Genomic DNA, 22,450 nt, shown 5'->3' with positions numbered 1-22,450 from the left:
TGGTCATCCAGTTAATTCATACTTTCATTCCCGAGTATCCCAACAAAATCTTGCCTTAAGAACATATATTTAGAATGTTGGCCGCTGAAGTTATGACCAGCTTTAAATATCACTCCTATGATGTCTGTCATTTCTTTTCCAAATCTAATAGCTATACAACTAATAGACAATTACCCTCTTCCTAAGTAAGACATTTCATGAGGTTACTTTCAAAACCACATTAACACTGCTGGACTAGGATAAGGGGACGGCTTCTAAATTTGTTGTCCGTCATGCCAGGACTCCTCTTCAGTAAAATCCTAGATATGCAAGAAAGAATAAAGTTGTTAGAGACTATGTAATCCCACAAAATGTAAAGGGAGTGGTCACTGACAGAGGATATTATTTATTTACTTATTTATTTATTTGTGTTTTTTAAACTGGGAGGGGGCATCTCTCTCTAGCAGAGGGCTCTCCTTACAGGAACTGAACATATAAATGGAAATACTAAGACCTCTAGTGTGTAGATATGCTAGCCCTCCTCAGGAGAAAAAACCCTCTTCACCTGCTAATAGATATGCCTCACCCTCCTCTCACCTGCACAGAATTCCTGGACTTCTTCAGATCAGAGATTTGAGAGGGGAAAAGTCAATCATTTTTCACAGCAGCAGAGGAAACCCATTCCAATTATCCAGGAATTTCTTAAACCAACTATCACCAAATGGCAGGAAGGGAAAAAGAGAACAGAACATAAACAAACTGAAAAGTCTCTGATCTTGGAGGAAATGAAGGTATTCGACAGAATGAAAAAGAATTGTAGGGGGGTCTGGGTGGCCAGTTTTTTAAGCATCGGACTCTTGGTTTTGACTCAGGTGGTAATGTCAAAGTCGTGAGACTGAGCCCCGCCTTGGGTTCCATGTCAGCTTCGAGTCTGCATTTCCCTCTCCTTTGCTCCTTTCCCCTCTAATGCACTCTCTCTCTAAAATAAATAGATAGAATCTTAAAAACAAAACAAAACCCTCTAAAAACCTGTAAGTAATTATTTATAGATATTCAAATACAAAATAAGATGCCATTAAAAGAGAACACAAGGGTTCGAAACTGCTACTATTAAAGATAATAGCATGGGACCCCTGGGTGGCTCAGTCGATTGAGCATCTGCCTTCAGCACAGATCATGATCTCAGGGTTCTGGGATTGAGTCCTGCATCGAGCTTCTTGCTCAGAAGGGAGCCTGCTTCTCCCTCTGCCTGCCACTCCCCCTGCTTGTGCTTTCTCTCTCTCTGAAAGATAAATTAATAAAATCTTAAAAATAAAGATAATAGTATAACTGTTGAAATTAAAATTTGGAAAGAGGGGAAGATAAAATTGAGAACATGTACAGCATATAATGCAAAAAGACAAATATGAGAGAAAAATGTAAGAGATATAAAGGATCATCCCACAGGGTATGAAGTGTGGTTAATAGAATTCCAAAAAGAAAAATCAGAGAAGATTGAGGGATGCTATAAAATCTAATAAATAATACAAAGAAATGTTCCAGTGCTGAGGACATGAGTCTTCACACTGAAAGATGCCCCCCCTCAAGTCTCCTGTACAAGGAATAACAGAAGGCACCAAATCACCCCCAGTTTCATACAAAGGTATTTCTTATTAGCAATATTGGATATTAGAAACAACCAAGTAATTCCTTCAAAATTCTATTGGAAAATAATTTTCTTTCAATGCTTCCAGATCCAACCAAACCATCAACTAAGTATAAGCCAGAATAAAGCTCTTTTTTGGACATTTACTGAGCTAGTTTTCTTCTCTTGTAGCCTGGCATGGGAATTTATTTGAAGATGTATCCCAAAAATGTAGGAAGTAAACTATGAAAGAGGAAAAACATGAAACTCAGGAGATGATATTCTATCCCAGAAGATGAATTCAGGGGAGAGCAGTTATACAGCACACCTAGAAATTGTTACCCCCAGTAAAGCTGGGAACAGGGAGACAGAGAGTTCCACAAAGGAAATTTGCAAGGTGGTTAAAAGAAGACCCATGAGGATAATGGAAAGCGAAAGAAAGAAGGAGGGAAGGAGAGAGAGAGAGAATGAACAATGATAAATGTGCAAGAGAAAAAAAGGAGAATGGTGGTTGGAAAATCAGGACAAATATTTTTTATGTCTAAATATCAAGCCAAGAAAAATGTCAAATAAGCAAAACACCAAGTATAAGAAAAGAAGACCCATCTGACCTTAATGCCAGTGACATTCTGCTTTGGGTGGCCCAAGTTTATGGCATCAGATGTTTTGGAGGAGGAAATGGAGTCTTAGCCTAGACTTTAAATAATGTTTATACTGTCATAGTACATAATATTTATACTGTAAATGTTTATTCATTTTCTACTTTTGTAGTCAATCTACAAACAAAGAAAGAGAAGCACAGGACGGAATGTCAATGTTAACAACTTAATGATGTCAAAGTGACAGTCTGGATCCAAAAACAGTGGGATGTATGCATGAGAAGAAAGAACAGAACCAAGTGGGTATGTTTTAATATATTTTTCCTATGAAGCAGAAAGTTGAGATTTATGTCGTAAGATATATGTAAGATATATGTCTAAAGGTGGAGTCAGAAATAGAGGCTTAAGTATAGCTTTCCATGGCCACAAAATTTACCAGAAGAAGAACCAGAATCTCAACAGGATACCATAAAAACAAACACAGGGAGAAGAGGAGAGAGTGAAGGGTAGCAAAAGTGAACCAAGTCATCACCCTTTTTATCATAATGTGTAAATAACTTGATAAATGAAGGAGTTCAGATATAAAAATAATATTTGGCATTGTCACCAGAAAAACAAGAACAAAAACAAAGGACTGAAAAGAGATGGCCCCTCGGCATTGGGCCCAAGGCCTGGAGAGGTACCATCAGGTAATTTTACATTCCAATTTCAAGCAGTTTCCTAAAATGAACACTTCAGAATAAATTTAAAAGTCAAACTTAAAATGCCATTGTAAATGGCCAAGCAACCTGGAAACTAAATTCAAAATTCTGGGTTCAGCCAGTGATGCTGTTCAGTGCACTAACACCAAAAAGTAACTATTGGTTTAAAAATAAACCATGACATCATATATACTACTATAGTTTCTGGCAGAATATTAAACTTGTCATCATTGTTGGACATAATTAGCAAATACACTGATGACAGCTGCATTAGAGGACTCTGTAACACATAGCCATGGGTTTATCGTGATTAAGTGAGGCTTTGCAAGTAGTCAAGGGAGTGCAATCACAGACAGAGGGGTTATAAGAAAAGGAAGTGATGAATTCAGAAAGCCACAGACTCATCATGAATACATTCTGATGTCAGATGTGAACGTGCCTTTTTTCAGGCACTAAGGATTTTCCCACCTCTCACATGGTCAGTGATGAAGCTGTACCGTCAGGACTGGCTTTTGTTTGAAAGCTTAACTACCTGAGTCTTCAGATGTGTTTTCCAACTCTGTTTTCACCTTTCTTTTCTACAAAGTAAGTCTATAAGCGTGTCATGACCTGAAATCCCTCAGGATGACTAGAACTCCATTTTTTTTTCATTTTCTTTCTTCCTTTTCTTCTTTCCTTTTTTTTTTTTTTTTAATTAGATACTCACAAAATGCAGTGCATTGTTATTATTTTTTGTTTTTAACAGACTCCTTTTTGTGAACTGTTTTGCTGGCTGGTCCAGAGTCTACATCTATTGTCTGATGCTATTGATTGTCCTGGTTGTTAAGGCGTAGAATTGATACTTCTCATGCAGAGGTTCCCTGATGAATTCTGACTCGATTAGGCCAGGATAGCATAACATGACTCACTGTCCTCTATTGAATTCCAAGCTGTCTCAGAACCAGCTTACTTGCTCTCCTCTTAAATTCTCCAGGGATTCTTTCCCCCTTAGTTGGCTTTGAGTTACCATGGACTGTGAGGTAGACAACCTTTAGAGAGTGAAACCAAATCGGCTACTTAACCCATGGCTCTTGTTTTCAAAGCTGAGGAAAGAAAGAAAAATATTAACCAAACCACTATAATTGTATAACCAAATATCAACGTGGGACTCCAGAACATTACATTTGTTTAAATATGCACCAGAAATTTTCTTTTTTACTGACACTCTTATATTTTTTTACTATGATACTCTACATTTATGAAGCACCAACCCCTTCAAAGGCCATTCTATGTCCTAAGGCATTAATGTATATTTTACTTTCTTTTCTTGTATTAGTGTCTCTCTTATCCTGGCACCTTAATTTCTGACTGGAATTTTAGGTCTTGCACCAACTATATTTCTCTCATCACCCAGCCATTAGCTCTCCATCCCCAGGCCTCTACCCACCCTTTACCTAGAGTGGTTAGTAACAAGAAACAGGATGGAGGCCAATGGAGGTAACCATTATACAGTAGAAGTAGCTGGAGTCTTTCTTGGTCAAATGCTTTTGGTGAAGACTCATGAATAAGCCATTTCTCTTTCCTGAGCCTTGGTTTCCTCAGTTGTAAATATCCTTAACTCTTGCAAAGCCAATGCATCCTGTGAATTGGGTCCAGTATTAGGTAATACTTAAAAACCAAATTCATACCAAAATAATGAAAACTGACTCCAATGTGTATTGATGTCACCACAAGTACTAAAAGAGGACAGAATTCAAAATATAGAGCATAATCTATGAGGTCATCTTTCCCTAGTTTTCCCAACTGTCTCTAAGTCTCTTCCTTCTTTTAAAACTTGATAGAAATTCCTCAAAAATCAGCTCACACTTCTTTTTTGCCTCTTTTTCTCTCCTCCCACCTTTTTTGATATATTTTTAAATTTTTTATTCCTTAAAAACTCAGTGAAGATTCTGACGGCACAGGCCTAGGGCATAAATTCCCTCCAGTCTGAATTTATAGTAGGTACTTCTTGCCTTATATCAAAGCCTAATTATAAGCTAAATTTACACCCTCAGTCCCCACTGACTCTGTGGCTCCCTTTCTAGGTCAGTGAGGCAGTCTTCTTTAGAAGCACAGGTTTTATGGTCTTTGAATCCAGGAAACTATCTTAGAGCCAAATCTTGAAGTTGCTGACTCTATGGCCTCCATTGCTTATCAGAACCATCCTATTTCAGTAGGAACCTCTTTCCACAACTCAGAGCCCTATTTTTCTGTCGTTGGCCATCAATTCTTTACATTCCTAGTATCACTGTTGGTATCCAAGTCTAATCCCTCAGAGTAAAGCCTCAGTTAGTGGCACAGTACTTAGGCCATAAACCAATCCACGCTTGTGTGCCATACCTCCTATGTCCATTCTGAATAGTCTCTCATTTCTGAAGATATTTAATATCTTAAGAAGTAAGGTTAAAAGGCTAATTTCCAATCTGGAATTACCTAAAGGAACTTCTTAGGCTGTCTTAATTTAGTGAATTTACTTAATACTGAGTCAAAAAAACAAAACAAAACAAAACAAAAAACAAAAAACCCAAAACAAAAACAAGTAATCCATACAGTAATCCAAAGCCAAAGAGTAGATTATCATCCCAAACCATTATTCTAATATCAGAGAATGGGGTGCCTGGGTGGCTCAGTGGGTTAAACCTCTGCCTTTGGCTCAGGTCATGATCCCGGTTGTCCTGGGATGAGCCCCTTATCAGGCTCTCTGCTCAGCGGGGAGCCTGCTTCCTCCTCTCCCTTTCTCCGCCTGCCTCTCTTCCTCCTTGTGATCTGTCTGTCAAATAAAAAATTAAATCTTAAAAAACAAAACAAAACAAAAACTCTAATATCAAAGAATGAGCTAAAGTTTCCCGCCACTTCTGGTATAGTATTCCAGAGACAACCACAGATGACATCAAATCATTTGGAAATTTCTGTGAAATTTCCAAGATGTAAAACACTGAAATTCCATTCCAGTCTACATTCTAGGTGATGATTTACCCCCAAAACACCAGGCAAGACATTTTACCTTCAAATGCTATCACCACAGAAAACTCCGTTGCCTCATAATGTAGTGACCAAATAACAAAGCAATAATTTGGAAGCAAGTTAAATATTTTTTAAAGTTTCTCAGCAATTCCAAAAGATGAATCTCTATGTAACTCGTCTAACCAAGCACAACTTCTTAAAATCCTTTGGTACCCCCTTTGAGCATGCTTTCTTCTACAGAAGTTTTCTTCATCTCAAGCATTCATTTCTCTCTCTCTCTCTCTCTCCCTCTGTCTCTCTCTTCTTCCCTCCCTTCTCTATCTCTCTGTATATGTACCTTTCCACTTAGTGGCTACTTGAAAAACTCTTCTTTTTTAACTTTTAAATCTCCTACCAAACCAACCCGTGTTCTTTTCTTTATTCCTCTACCTCTCATCTGCTTGATACATTCATTTCTTTCTCTGATCTTCTTGATATAAATCAAATAAGCATATTTCAGTGATTCCTGATACTCCCCTCATACACAGACTTGATTATGGACAGCAAAAGTGATTCTCCTTAAAGAGATTAGAGTGAAAAACTCTTAATATCCTATATTCATATTGTTCCTATTACATATAAACAGTGATATCATCATAAAGGATCGATTTGAAGCCAAATAAAATGATGTATTTATATACTTGTCTGACCTGGGAGGAATTTTTGGTTAAGGAAATAAAACAGCAAGATGGAGAGCAGAATACAGTTTGGCCGGAATCCCATACCCTCTAGGTACAGTCTCTCAGTTCTCCTGACCACATTCCCATTTAGCATCCTGAAGAAGGAATGGGAATAAGAAAGAGGAGATGGCCCTAAGATACAGATGTAGTGAAAAGAAGGGGTATGTGCACCCCAATGTTCATAGCAGCAATGTCCATAATAGCTAAACTGTGGAAGGAGACAAGATGTCTTTCAACAGATGAATGGATACATATACACAATGTAATATTCCTCAGCCATCAGAAATGAATACCCACCATTTGCATCGACAAGGATGGAACTGAGGGGATTACGTTAAGTGAAGTAAGTCAAGCAGAGAAAGACAATTATCATATGGTTTCACGCATACGTGGAACATAAGCAGTAGCACGGAGAGGGGGGACTTAGGGGAAGGGAGGGAAATCCAAAGGGGGAGAAATCAAAGAGGGAGATGAACCATGAGAGACTATGGACCCCCAGAAACAATCTGGGGGTTTTAGAGGGGGTTTTAGTGGGGGGAGGGGGTAACAGGGTGATGGGTATTGAGGAGGCACGTGCTGTGATAAGCAGTGGGTGTTAAACTTAACTAATGAATTGTTGAACATTACACCAAAACCTAATGTACTATACAGTGGCTAACGGAACATAATAATAAAAAAAAAATCATCACATTATATAACTTAAACTTACACAACGTTACACATCAATTTGTCTCAATAAAGCTGAGGGGAAATTTGAGAGACTTGCAGTTGTGTGAGGAATGAGCAATGAGCTGGTGTGGAGAGAACTACAGCTTGCCTTAGTGAGTCTCCTGCTCCACGAGTTGCACTGAGTATTTGCTAGGTGATGAGGAGGGCAGAGGCAGCCACAGAGCTCCAGAACAGCTGCTCCTTTCTCTTCTTCCACTCAACATTTAGACAATCTGGGCAGTTTGGGGGCAGCCACTAGGGAGCAGCAGCAGATGGCTGCCGGGCTCCAGAGGCGTTCTCCTGAACGGTGAGTGCTCCTGTTATGAAAAGCAGCTATCTTTTTTATGCCAATAAATATGATCTCCTGAAAGGCTGCAAAAGGGCACATGCATGAAACATTTCCATTTTTTTTATTTTGGTCTTCAGTTCTCTAATTTTACAAGTACTTTATTTTCTATATAAGCTAAAGAACGATCAGTAAATGAAAAGGAAAAGAAAATTAAAACAAACAAACAAACAGATTTTCTCTTCCCAGCTGGACCTCCCCATATGAATTAAGGGAGAAAAGGTCATGTGACAAACTTACAATGAAATTTTTCAGAATCAACCCACATTTACTGAGAACCTACTCTGTGTGTCAGTTACAGTACCAGAATTTTCCATGGGCATTATCTTATATGAAGTAGGAATGAAAAGTTCTTTTTCTAAGTAGGGGTAAAAGACGGAACTTCACACACACACATACACCCCACACCAAAAAAGGACACAAAAGTCAAAAGAAACTAAATATTAGAAGTTCAGTTTTGTTGGAATATATGCAAACCCAATTCTGACTAAATTTATGCATACCTCAACATATGTCAAAAATCCTCCCAAAGGACGAAATGAAAAGTTGATTTTTTTAAAATGTAACTTTCTGTGACTGTTATCCTCTATACAAAATGACTATGGCCTTCAAAAGTAAGAAGCAACAATTCGACAGAATTTTGAGGTTTACAGAGTATTTTCGCAAAAGAAACCTTTTTGACCTTTAAAGAGATTTAATCAAAGAGGAACTAGTTAGTGTATAATAGGAACCTCCACTTCCTAGGAAAGAGGAAAGATGTCAGAGCCCTAGTGTGGTGACCAGGTCGGCCTCTATTCTGGAGCAGGGACCGTTCAATAAGCTTATGGTGGGCAATGCACATCTCAACAAGGCTTTACTCTTATGCTGATAGAATGTATCATCAGCCAACCAGTTTTCTGGAGATTTTATGGAAAGGGCGAAAGCAGTTGGTATTCTAGCAAAAGAAGTTTTACTTTGGTCTGTCTCCTGGGGTACACCAAGAGGGTCTATAATTTGTCAGCTGAACTAAAAACTCCACTGAAATGTTTCTTGAATTTGTTCACTCAGTTGTTCACTTACATATGCAAAAATCAGGGGGGATTAGTAAAAATGAATTTAAACCACAAGGCCTCTGCTTAGTACCCTGTTACTAACCAATATTATAGAAATAATTTTTAAATAAATTTTGAATTGTTCTCCCTACCTTAAAATTCCCTAAATTCCTTACAATGAGATCAAGTCAATACAAAGTTCAAGAAAATACTAGAGAAGAGAACTGAGGTGTTTTGTAAAAAGAGAACCTGCTTAGTCCACTTGAAAAACTAAGAAAAAAAGTTTGCAGTTAGAATAAAGGATAATTTTCTTTTTGTAGCAAATAAGCCCTAAGTCAAAAGCAGACCTATTTTCTAATAATGTAAATGGTCAGGTGGCACTGTTAAATTTTAGCTGTCTCTGAAAGCCACCTTTTTGTAGGCAGAAGGCATTTACACCTCCTAACACCCAGTGGTGATCTGGTCGTTTCTTTACAATGACTGATGCCAGTTACAGGGTGATATCCACACACAAAGCTGAGATCCAAATTGAAAATTCACTTTTTAAATAGATCTTTACGACTCCCCTTCCCATTCCCTCTGGTCTTCATGAAAATTCCTAGTCTGCCTCCCTCTGCCCCAGTGCAGTCTGCTCCCAACTAGCCTTGGCAGGCCTTCCTTTCATGTCCCTTGTCCAAAACACTCAAGCTCCCTCTAGCTTCAGTGTGACTTCCTCCTTAGAGCTCTGTCCTAGGGCATCCTTTTCCTGAAATCTTTCTCCTGCATTCTCATCTACCTCAGGGTCATCACAAGCTCCTCCTTTTCCTGGTTTCCTGTATCTGATCATTTCACCACTTCTTCCTGATTCTACTTCTGAACGCCTTGATGCCTGCACATTGGAGTGGGCTGTGTGTGCCCATGCATTTCACTTATGTTTCCTCTAGCTGAGTGAATTTGAATAAAGCAACTTATTGTTAACCTCACTTTCCTCGTCTAATAAGGGTCATTCTACCAGTATCTAAGTCACAGGGTTATGATAAAGATTAAATGAGTTAATAAATGTAAAATTCAGCTTAGGTGGAAAATTCATCCTAAGCCAACATTTCTCAAAATGAGCTTCAAGGAATATTAGTTCCACAAAACGTTCTTCAAATAAAAAAGGGATTCATGGTCAAATCAATTTCTTAAACAGGACACCCCATGCCTACTTCTCAGTCAGTCATGATGTGCATTAACATGTTAAAGGCTTCACAAGTATTGCAGGAAAACAAAACAAAACAAAAACAGTTGTCCTGATACCCTCTAAACTTATTTGAGCAGGGATCCTTTGTGTGCTCAAACTGCAGTTATTTAAAATCCTGCAGACCCAGTGTTCTGAGGAAGGCATTGGAGAAAATGCTGACTTGGACAAGACCCACAGTTATCATTCTGGAAGGTGTTTCAGTCTCAAGTTTCCAACAGTTTTAGAAACATATTTCTTTCTTTCTTTCTTTTTTCTTTCTTTCTTTCTTTCTTTCTTTCTTTCTTTCTTTCTTTCTTTCTTTCTTTCTTTCTTTCTTTTCTTCTTTTTTTGGTAAGAGAGGAAATCTAATTTTCAGAGCCACCACAAACTCTGGGGGGGGGGGGAGCCAATTGCCCTGTGGGAGGCCATGTCATATGGATAGTAGAATGGTATTAACTTTCTCAGGCCAATTATTTCTTCAGACTCTCTTAAAGGATATGAAAAAATTCTGTTTTCTATGCAATGCCCAGTAATTGCTTAGCCAGCTCGTAACAAATGCAAAACTTCATCTCAGGAGAGAAGTTTAATACACAAATACGTGAAAAGCTGAGAAAGAGTGGGAAGAACTCTGGAGAGATTCAGGAACCAGATAAGCGGGCATGAAGGCAGAATCAAGTCGTGACCGCTGTGCCTGAGTCCCCACTTGTCTACCTCTAAATGTAAAGCTGCTTACTGTGAAGGAGGTAAAAGGGCAAAAATAAATGCTTGTGCACTGATAGTCTCAATGTCACAAGCTGAATGCAAGCAAATCTGAGATGGCACAGGGGGAATTCTGAAATCATTTTATTTTTCCTTTTTTATGGGAGCAAAAATAAGCTTAGCTCCCATTTATTGCTCAGATGTGGGCTGTTCTTCTCCACCGTGACATACCCTAATTCTTCACACGGAACTTAGCTCTCTTTTATCTTTTCTGCAAAAGTGCTTTCCAAATAAAGTAGCATTTCTCAAATCACATTAGTTATTTCTACTTAGCCCTGCTTGATTTCAGTCCATCTAATAGAATAAACTGACTATAGCATAGTCCTATTTTAAAATCAGATTATAAAAATGCCCGTCTGCAAAATCAAAAGAGAACTAATAGCATAGCCATTGTTAATAATTTATACATCCTTATTAAAACAAAAGAGGGGTGCCTGGGTGGCTCAGTGGGTTAGAGCCTCTGTCTCCAGCTCAGGTCATGATCCCAGGGTCCTGGGATCGCCACCCCCCCCCCCCCCAGCATTGGGCTCTCTGCTCAGCAGGAAGCCTGCTTCCCTTCCTCTCTCTCTCTCTGCCTGCTTCTTTGCCTACTTGTGATCGCGCTCTCTGTCAAATAAATAAATAAAATCTTTAAAAATAAATAAATAAAATAAAACAAAGTTAACTTCTCTAATTTTCTGTTTTAATTTTCATTGGCTGTATGTAGCCATGCTCCTTTAAATAAATACCCTGAATCGAAAATAATCACATAAGACCTCTGACCAGTGAGGTTTACACGGGAACATTACTTTTATATAGATGAATGAATGTGGTCTTACACTTTTTAGGGTACATTTTTCAGCTAAAAAACAGTACTTAAGTAAATAATAAAACACTCATTACATTATTCTGCTATCTAAGTATCGAATTAGAAAATAATAGATCTGGAAGAAATTTTAGTGAAAAGCTCTCTTTGGTCCCTAATTTTATAAACATGGAAACTGAGGCCCCACATATTAAGTCATAAAGCACAGCTCTATCTCAAGATTTGTGAGAGCTCAGGCAGAGAACCTGTCTCCTGACTTCCAGCGACGTGTTCTACATCATCACAGAGTTTCCTAGGGTCTGTCCTTTAAGTCCATTTGTGCCCTGAATGACATGAAATCATGTCTCTATCATACATTTTATTGATATCATGTATAAAAATCGACTGGTTCTTGGATAAGCTAACTTTAGGGATAGAGTTATGAGTTGTACAAGTCTAAAAAATTTAATTCACAGATCCCAAGCTCAAAGTATGTTCTTACTAGGAGAGTTCCATGGTCATCTGTTCCTTTGGGTTCCCTTTAAACATTTTTACAAAGAGTTTCAATCAGTAGTCTCAAAGATCATACAGTGGCTTAATCTAAAAGTCATGTCTGATTTTTGGAATCTAAAATCATGGCCTGAATGCAGGAAAAAAAAAATGCATGTACCAATGGATCTAACAGCTACAAAGCAGTCAAACAAGAACGAATATAGCAAAGCCTACCAGTGTGTTAGAAAAAGTTAAGAAACACAGAGCAGGTGCAACTTTGAGGAAGCCTTGGAAACTCAGTCACAGTTTCTTTTTGGTGCCACAGACAGCAACTTCAGTGCCGTATCGATAGAAGGGATGGGAAGGGGAAGCACAAGAGGCAGGAATGCAAGTCTGTTTTCATAGACTATGATGTTCAAAGGAGCTAGACCGAGGTGGTGTTACTTTTAAATGAGAACATTTTCTCCTTAGGTACATTTGCTACAATTGTAGTAGGTGTCATTCAAGGTGTGGCTATGCCAGCTATAAGTCTAGGGCACATGCTGCAGCAATAATAGTCCCTTTCTTATTTTCTAAAGACATTCCATATTAAAGGGTTAACTATAACTCCAACACGGTCATATAAAAATGAATTAGTACAGTTCTAAGATAAGACATCAGTCTTCCCAGTTTCTCTCTACATGAAACTCAACAAATATTTAGAGCAAGTTTATTCATAATTATTTTGCTGGTATCCTTCAAAGGGTGAATGGTTAAACAAACTTGATACATCCATACCATGGAATAAGACTGAGCAAACAAAAGGGACACACTACTTCGATAAATTTTGAGAGAATTACATTGAGTGAAAAAAGCTAAACTCAAAGGATTATATACAGTATAATCGGGTACTGGGGGAGGCCGATGGGAAGGACATGGATCTGGCAATAAAAGGGCAACACAGGGATTCTTTTGGTGATGAAAATGTTCTGTATTCTGACTAGAATGCTTCTGGTAGAAGGATGGACCAATGCAGGTAATAAAATTGCACAGAACTACTCCCCCTAACACACACACACTAGCATAAGTAAAACTGGGGAGATTTAATCAAAATTGGTGAATGGTATAAATGTTAACTTCCTGGTTGTGATATCATACTATAGTTTTCTTTTCTTTTCTTTTTTTTTAAGATTATATTTATTTATTTGACAGACAGAGATCACAAATAGGCAGAGAGGCAGGCAGAGAGAGAGGAGGAAGCAGGCTCCCCGCCAAGCAGAGAGCCCAATGCAGGGCTCGATCCCAGGACCTAGGATCATGACCTGAGCCAAAGGCAGAGGCCTTAACCTGCTGAGTCACCCAGGTGCCCCCATACTATAGTTTTCAAGATAACGGGCAAACAGGACATGAGATCTTTATTATTTGTTACAACTGCATATGAATCTGTAATTACCTCAAAGTAAGTTTAATTAAAAATGACTTCAGAACAAATAAAGCAAATAAGCAATAATAAAATTTAGTACTTTCATGTGTCCTTGTTATATCCCTCTATGTATTTGAGGATTTATGTCTCAATCCCCCCCAAGATATACACAACTGCAGATTTCTAGAACTTCATTTGGAAATAAGGATCCATAACCTCAATAAAATGGCATAGGGGCTTGGGGGAGGATCCAGCTTCTGGCTCTATTTTCTTTCCTTAAATAGTGAAATTTTGAGCAGAGATATCATGTTAAACTTTTGATTCAGTCAACAGACATGGTAACTTTATTCTTTTTAGTTTCATGCCCCTACCAGCAACTGACCTCTATCTATAGCTGGGGGGCGATATATTTTATTCATATATAATACTTTGCAGTTGTTACTTGTAATTCTCTTGTATGTTGTAGATTTTAAATAACATTGATGTGTCCATTGAGCTTTTTAAAAGTACCCTGGCATATAGGGTTCACATATATTTTAGTAAATCTACCATAAAACAATGACTTTTTTTTACCAGTTATTCCTCTATTCTACATTATCATTTTATGTTTATAACCTTATTTTAACCTTTCCTATTGTACTCATCACATTAAAATTGTTCTTACTTTACTCCTCCCCAGGTTAGAATAAGGATTAAAATACCACATATAGTAATTTTTATTACTTTATTATTCCCATAAAAGTCTAGAATCACCATCTTCCTTTGCCCTTCTTTGGTGTTGGTATAAAGAGGCACTTTGTATTTTATGCTACGTCCTTCTTTGAGCTGCAATATATTCTTTGATTTGCTTTTTCTAATTTGACCTCTAGGGGCGCCTGGGTGGCTCAGTTGGTTGAGCAAATGCCTTCAGCTCAGGTCATGATTCTGAAGTGCTGAGACGGAGTCCTGAATCAGGCTCCCTGCTCAGCAGGGGGGTCTGCTTCTCCCTCTGTCCTTTCCCCGCTCATGCTCTCTCACTGTCTCTCAAAAAAAAAAAAAAATCTAATTTGATCTCTATCATATTTTCAGCCTTCATTTCCCTTTCTTTGTCACTGTCACAATTACTTATTAAAATAACTAATTAAGCATCTGTGTCTTCACCTATTTTTCAGCAATAATAATAGACTTTTTAATGCTCTACTTACATTTCCCCTGACTAGCTACTAGATTCCCCGGATACTATTAGATTACTCTAGGAATCTGCCTTCAACGAGATGGAGGTAACCGAATCCAGCATCTCAATTCTTAATCATATTAAACCATACTTTCTATGGCATGAATTTATATTTCTTGAAATATCACAGCAATAGCACATTGGGGGCACTTTATTCTGGAAACAATATTTTTATATGGAATGATTTGGTATGTTCTTAAAATATCAGCATGATTCTTACTCAACTGAACAGCCTAGATGAATCTATCAGTTGTAATTGCTGACGAAGAAACCAAACTTGACTACTAACTAAAATATATTAACTCTCTCTATTCTGTCTTTCTAATTCACTGGTTTGCTTGTTTATCTTGCTATGATAAATTGATCTTATTAAATCCTTTTAAATGTCTTAGGGAACAAGACTCAAACCAAGTAGATGGACAGACAAGGCAGAGAGAACCTACCAGACAGGCAGCAAGGAATATTGCTCCTTCAAGGTTTGCATCAAAAGCCACTAAGCAACTCTGAGGTCCCACAGGGTCTAGGAAGCTCTGCAAATCGCATGCCAGGAATAAAAGCCAGTGGTAATAGTAACAGTTAAGTCCTGAAGAATCTTATGTGGGTCCCTTACACGTACTCTCCTGTATGGAACTTTGGATTTTCCCTTGGCTTTTGTAGGGCTTGATTAGATGGATCCTAAACTAGATTCTCTATTCTGGCTTTTATATCTGAGTTCATCCTTGATTACTGTTATGACTCGGATCTCTGCCCTGACCTCATATGCTCCTAGGTTATACTTTATCTCCAGATTAGTATTTTAGGGTCAGCTCTCCTTTATGGCCTTGTGAAGATAACATTACTTTCATTTTTTAGTTCATTAATTTATTCAACGGATATTTAGTGAGACCCACATTATGCTGTTAAAGATTTAAAAACAAGTAGAATAGGTTCTTTGCCCCAAATTATCAGTGCTGAGAACAAATGGTAGGGGTCTTCTAGATGTTAAGGTTCTCCTATCAGGCCATCCAATATTAGAGTCTTCCTAACTTATTTCCATGGGGATATCACAAACTAGTTGCACCAAAACACTTCCCAATTCTGTCTGCAGACGAAGACAGAATATGCTTCTTTGTGAACACTAGTCCTACTTTGCTAATAAGAATATGTGTTAAAAGAGATAAGAATAAAGGAAAATGGATGGATGCACTGTGAACTCATGAAAGAGACACATTCTTGGATTCTGCTCCTGCTTAGTGTTACTAGTTTGGGTGAGACCCTAGGGACTGAATCTGAAATACTTCTATATCATTATAGCACCAAACATGGCAGTGGCACATTGGAGGCACTTTATTCCAGCATGGATGGATGGGTGGATGCTTTTAGCATCGCCCATATACTCTTGCAAACATTTCTGGCCACTAAAGTAACTGAAGAGTCAATCTGAATCTCATTAATCAAGAAACTTTATCCAGTCCCCCTAGCTGGAAGTAATCATTACACCATCTGAATTCATAGTCTGTTCTTTAATCTGTACCTAATTATGCTTTTATTGTAGTTATTCAAGTATATAGTTGCCTTTAATGAATTTCAAATCTTTTTTTTAAGATTTTATTTATTTATTTGAGAGTGAACAATGGGGGGGACCTGAGCAGGGAGCAGGATAGGGAGCTTGATCCCAGGACCCCAGGATCATGATCTGAACCAAAGGTAGACGCTTAACCGACTGAGCCACCCAGATGCCCCAAATTGCAAATCTTTCGGTATTTGGAAGTTTATCTTATTCAACCTTGTACTCTGCAACAGCTTAGCATTCTGCTTGGCAGCAAGAGGTCACTGAATAAATAACCTGTGCACAAGTCCATTTCCCAATCAATAACCTTGGATCATTGTTCTACATTTAATTAGTATTTAGAAAATATCAGCATATTATTCATGGCATTCAACAAATACTTACTGAGTAGCTACTCTGGGCTAGCAAGAACATAGTTAAAATTTAATCACCTTGATATTTGCTCAACATGTCAAAAACATGAATTTACCAAATGCTTATTTTCTCATAAACAGACATACAACTACTGACCCAAAAATGGTTTTTTAAAAAGGAATAAATTTACACTTAATAAACCAAAATATAGTTCTGACAAGTAGTCATCTTGTTATAAGAAAAGGAAGCAGAATAGTCTTTTCAGAATGGTGCAGAAGGGCAGGAACTACAGTGACATTTAAAGTTCTGTCCGATGTAGAAGGTTTCAGAGAACCAACTTCACATTCATGGTTAGTGCGAGAGGGAGAGCTCATGTATGCTGGCCTCACAGGGTGAACTATCTTTCATAAGAAATGATCATGATATGAAAGAGTGTTTCCAAACACAGGCAACTTCACAAATGAGGAAATCGAGGCAGAGGGAAAAAGGTCAAGTCTCCCCACAAACACTGTTCCAACTCCATTCACCCATCCTTACGTCAAGACTATTTCAATATCCTTCATTGGGCAATATCCTTCATTGGGCAATATCCTTCACAGGGCACTGAGGAATTCTCCCTTTCTGTATTCCAAGCAAGCTGAGGAACCCCTAGTACAGCATATACATGGCCGACCATCTACAGTTAAATACATATAATTTTAATATTAAATTATACATAAAATATTAAATTATATATAAATAAAATTTACATATATATTTAATTAAAATATCATATCATAAGTACTATACCACATGGACATAGGAAAGACAGATTCAATTAAAAAAATTTTTGCTCAAATTTCTGGTCCTCCCCAAAGCCCGTAGCCCTTTTCAAATATCAAAATAAACATTTGGGGTGTACTTCGTAGGCACAGATAAATTATTATGGCAAATGCACCTCTTTTTAAGGTTAATTTCTACCCAAAATATCAAATAAAGGCAGAAAAGACTTTGCATATATGGAATTTACATTGAAATTATAGGTCCTCGGTAATAGGTTGGTTACAGTGGCAGAATAAAGTGAAACAAATTATTATTATCATATCCATTTAACCCTGCATATGTGGCAAGCAATGTTCTAGGATCTCTGTGTATGTGGTTTCCTTTAATTATCTCATGAATTCTGTGAAGTAGTCTTAACTGTTTCCACGCAGATGAAAGATCTGAGACTAAAAGAGGTAAAATGGCATGCCCATGGCCATATGACTCATAAATGGAAGGATAGAATTTAAACATCTTTCTTTCTGACTTTGAGGTCATATATATATTTTTTAAAGATTTTATTTATTTATTTTGACAGAGAGAGAGAGCACAAGTAGGCAGAGCAGCTGGCAGTGGGAAAGGGAGAAGGGAGAAGCAGACTCTCTGCTGAGCTGGGAGCCCGACATGGGGCTCGATCCCAGGACCCTCAGATCATGACCTGAGCCGAAGGCAGCTGCTTTACTGACGGAGCCACCCAGGTGCCCCAAGGTCATATATTTTTTTAAGATTTTATTTATTTATTTGAGAGAGAGAACACAGAGGGAGAGTAAGAGAGAGAAGCAGACTCCCCACTGAGCAGGGAGCCTGACACGGGATTCTATCCCAGGACACTGGAATCATGAACTGAGCCAAAGGAAGGCAACCACTCAACCAACTAAGCCACCCAGGCACCTCTGAGGTCTCATACTTGACCACTATATCCTAATGTGTTCAGTCTTCATAGTAAGCCTATTTATTATCCCCACTTAACAGATGAGAAAACTGAGGCTCTGAATTTAGTACCTGGTCAAGAGTAACTCGCTTTTATGGACTAACCCACACAAAAATTAAATCAGGGTCAGTGAAGCCCTTTTGCTTCAAATCACCCTTCCCAACTGATACTGTGACACTAATAACTGTGGTTGAGACATTCTAACTTTACTACATTTATTTATCTCCAAATTATTAACTTGAATAAAAAGAGAAGAAAACAAAACAATAAGACAAGTAAAAACATATGTCTCATTCCCACCATAAAACAAAACAACAGCAACCCACGTAGCTCTGGTTGGAAGTATAAAATAGTGAACCTTACATTATTTTAGGCACATCCAGTAACCTCCATACACCTTCTCCCTGTGGACTTTAAGCAGCATATGGCTCTTCTTCTCACAATTCAGGCTCGGCTGTTTATTCTCAACCTCTAGGTTACAAAATGTTTCATAATCACTAATCAGGATCACCTGCCTCTTGAGAGACTCAGCCAAACAAAATGTAGAGACCTAATTGTTCAAATTCACTCCCAAGTAGATAACATGCCCTTCATGCATGGACTGAGATGACTGAATAGAAAACCTAAATCAAACTAAACAATTACACTAACAGATTCTAATTGCTGAATTAAGAACATATGTTAGTCCCATAATAAAGAAAAAGGAACAATAATATTTGAAAGAATAAAGACAATGCTTTCGAGGAAATAAAACACCTCATAATTTTCCAGGAAAAAAAAGAAAAAAACCAACTACTCATTTTGAAAATTCTTTCACTACACTAAAGGTATATTCAGGGCAAATTCGTCACACTCATATACGCTTAACTGTACACTCTGTGTACAGAATTGTCCTATGGTTGAGTTCAGCCAGAAAAACTGGCTTTTTTGAAAATACACAGAATTCAGTCCGATGACTGGCTGTTAAATGCTTACCCCCGAGAGTGTAAAATCTATTGTAAAACTGGTTTAATAGATTAAGGAGAGACGGAGCACATGGGCGAGGTTATCATCCCCTGTCTGTTAACACTGCTCTCCTCAGCAGTCAGGCCAGGTTAGGAACCTCTCTCTGGGCTGCCGCTGCGACACCGCGCACGCCCCATGCTCCGTGCACCTGCCTCGCTGCGCTAGCGTCGATGGTCTGAGCGCCGTTCTATCCTTCCAGTCTGTGAGCGCCCTGAGAACCACTGACTCAGCCTTGTCTCAAACCTTAGCACCGGGTACGTGCACAGAATGAATTTATCCAATCCATTCAAAAAATAGCTGCCTCACTGATAATACCTAGCCATACGCTACCATACAAAAAGAAGGTTTGTATTTGTCTTACAGACAGGTTACTTTTTAAGCATAGATGGATTTTCTAGAGGATTAAAGCCAATATTAAAGATAGGAAGAAAGAGTGGACGATGGAGACAAATGGGCCGCATTTTAATGAAGAGATACTCTCAGAACTTTCTAAAGCAAATCCAAGTGCCTCCCTAATAAGCAGTGCTCGGCTCACCACATTGATTATGGGCTCTCCCACTGGCCGTATAGAATCACGAGATACTGGATTAATAATAGGTAATATCTATGCATTTCACGTGTGCCATGTCCTGGACTAAATGCTTTATTGTATTGTTTCATTTCATTCATATTACAACCACATAAGATAAGTGTTACTAATATAAGTATTAGTAACACCTAATATAAGATAGGTGTTACTAATGTTTCTATTTTTCAGATGATAAAACTGAAGCAAAGTATTTGTTCCATGCCTTGACTACTATCTGAGCAGAACTTTAGTAAATTGGTCACGTTCCAAACACCCTGTACGCCTTCAAAAAGGTGACCTTCAAACAGGTCACTGATCCAAGGAGAAACAATTTGTCCTGCTGGGCTCCAGAAGTCAACTCTTGATGTATAGTCTCTCTGCCCAGTCTAATTCACTTACTTTTCTCCTGAGAGATACATTCTCTCTGTTTTGGTAAAAACAGCACTGTTATCTAGTTATAAATGATCATAATCATGCATGAGAAATAATTCTTACAAACTGTTTGGATATGTTTGATGAACAATAACACAATAATAAACATAAAACTTTCATGCACCGTTAAATGTACATAAAAGAGAAGCTTGAGATTCAATATGAAATTTTATAATAAATATGTCATACACATAGAGAGATGTGTCTGTGTATATGTATATACTGTGTGTACGTATAAATATTTTAGGTATCTTAGTGTCATGTATTAGTGCCTATGTTTTTCAACCATTGAACTTCGTTATGTACGTCCTTAATCACAAGAATGTAATAGGCAGTTTGGCATTAATAAACGTCCGATAAAAAGTAGCTTCCCTATTTTAACTCTTACAAATTGTCTTTGTCATGTGTAATTATTTTATTCCACATAGGTCCACTTTCAAAAGGGCTTTTGCCACAAAGTGATTGATTTTCAGATTGGCACTAATAACCTGTAGAGTTATCAAAACAATGCTTTGATAAATGTCAGTTTGGGTTGCAGAATAATAGATAAGATTTCCTCAGGCTGCTACATATAGTAAGCTGTAGATTTGTGGTCTTACAAAGCACAACAATAGTTGGAAATATTAGCTGTCTTTGTGCATTATTGAAGGCAGAAGTGTGATAATTATCAGGAAGTCATTTCAAAGACAGTAGACCATAAATATTCCAGTTTCATTATTTTTCATCATCTGCTTCCTTGTTGAAACCTTTGGTGGTTGATGCTACATAAGCATACCACTATATTTGGAGACACAGAAAGTAGGAAATATATTAAAAATACCAAACTGATGTCTTTTGAGTGGGTTCAAACACAAGAAAGCACATGTACAAGTGTTACACACACACAGACAAGAATGATCTCCACTCTCCTGTATGTCGTAAGCCTTTACCTTCTAGCTAGGATAAGGCATGGCGAAGAAATGAAGTTAACTATTCATTTAGGAAGTAAACTCAACTCTCACAGCATTGTGATGGCTTTGAGAATCAAGAAGAGGAGATTCTTTCATTATAGGAAAGAACGAGATGCATATTAGAACCATAGGACATAGACCGATATGTCTCTAGTTTCTTTGAAGCATTTAAAAGCACCTTTCTGCCTACAGAGGAAACACGCTGTTGCAACGAGAATTCCTCAGCCCCCCAGTTCCTGTAAATAGTCCCATTTTATAACTGTCAAAGATGTGTGCCATGAAAGAACTCCAATCCTTAGCTGAGACTATAGGGCACACGCCTTATTTCTCCATACTGGAAGAAGTCAGTGTGCGCTAATGCCACACCATGGGCTGTTGAAAGGTGAAATCATTTCTTATCTAGTGATAAGCAGATGCTGCTCCAAGCACCCCCACACCCTCCCAAATAGCCACTGGCAGTCCTGGTCCCTTTCTGGACATCCCTTGTCCCTCAGGTTCAGGATCAGCTTCCTGCTCCAGAGCCCCTTCTTACAGGTGGGCGCCAGTAGTACCACACAGCTCTCTCCAATGTCCCCACAGACCCTTTCCCTAGGGGATCCTCCCTGGAGGGCTGCCGCCAGCCAGGCATGTTTGATGAGGTTCCTCTACCCCACACCTATGTTGCATGCTTCCCCACTGGGGCCCCAGCAGGCCCAGTAGGAAAACACAGAGCCCTCTGTGTCCTTGGTGACACCAAGGCAGGAAATGCCCAGCTGCCTTTGGCACCATCCACAGGCCCTGGGACCCGACTTAGGCTAGGCTTTCCAAGTTTTCCTCGCATGGCCACTCATTTCTAGGAACTGCAAGATCTGTGGGTCTTGGGCCTTGATCCCACACCCCAGGTAGACAGGGACAGCAGTCAGTCCTAAAGGCTGTCAAATGATCTAAACATCACTTCTGGGTACACTAACTTGCTCTAATGTCGCGATTCAAAGAGGTAATGTAAATACAGATCATGATTCACTTCCATCAATCAGATGTAGGCATAAGGTCTCAATGTATGAGATGGCAAAGGTGAAATACACTCACACTGTCATTCCTCCCACACAACACACAACACACACACACCCCACACACATGTACAGTATACCAACACTTAAACAAGTGAGTCTTTCAGAAAAGGGCAAAATTTCCTTAAATACAATGAAGTCACTTAAAAGGAAATGAGGTCTTTCATTAAATACCCCCAGACACCAGATTTCTCTATAGACATTTGAGATTTTCCATAACATTTTAAAGCTGAAGAAAGGATAAAAACATACATTTTTTAAAAAACATAAT

At 38.4% G+C, this 22,450-nt stretch overlaps 1 protein-coding gene across 4 annotated transcripts in view; it reads right to left on the bottom strand.

Moving 5' to 3' along the window:
• Positions 1-22,450, bottom strand: part of GRM8 (glutamate metabotropic receptor 8) — a 732,641-nt gene that overhangs the window by 115,538 nt on the left and 594,653 nt on the right. The gene's annotated exons all lie outside the window — the stretch shown is intronic.

This window comes from Mustela erminea, chromosome 11 (genome assembly GCF_009829155.1).
Source record: "Mustela erminea isolate mMusErm1 chromosome 11, mMusErm1.Pri, whole genome shotgun sequence".
Taxonomy (NCBI): Eukaryota; Metazoa; Chordata; class Mammalia; order Carnivora; family Mustelidae; genus Mustela; species Mustela erminea.
Note: the sequence above shows the minus strand (reverse complement) of the source record. Positions and strands in the feature narration are given on the sequence as shown.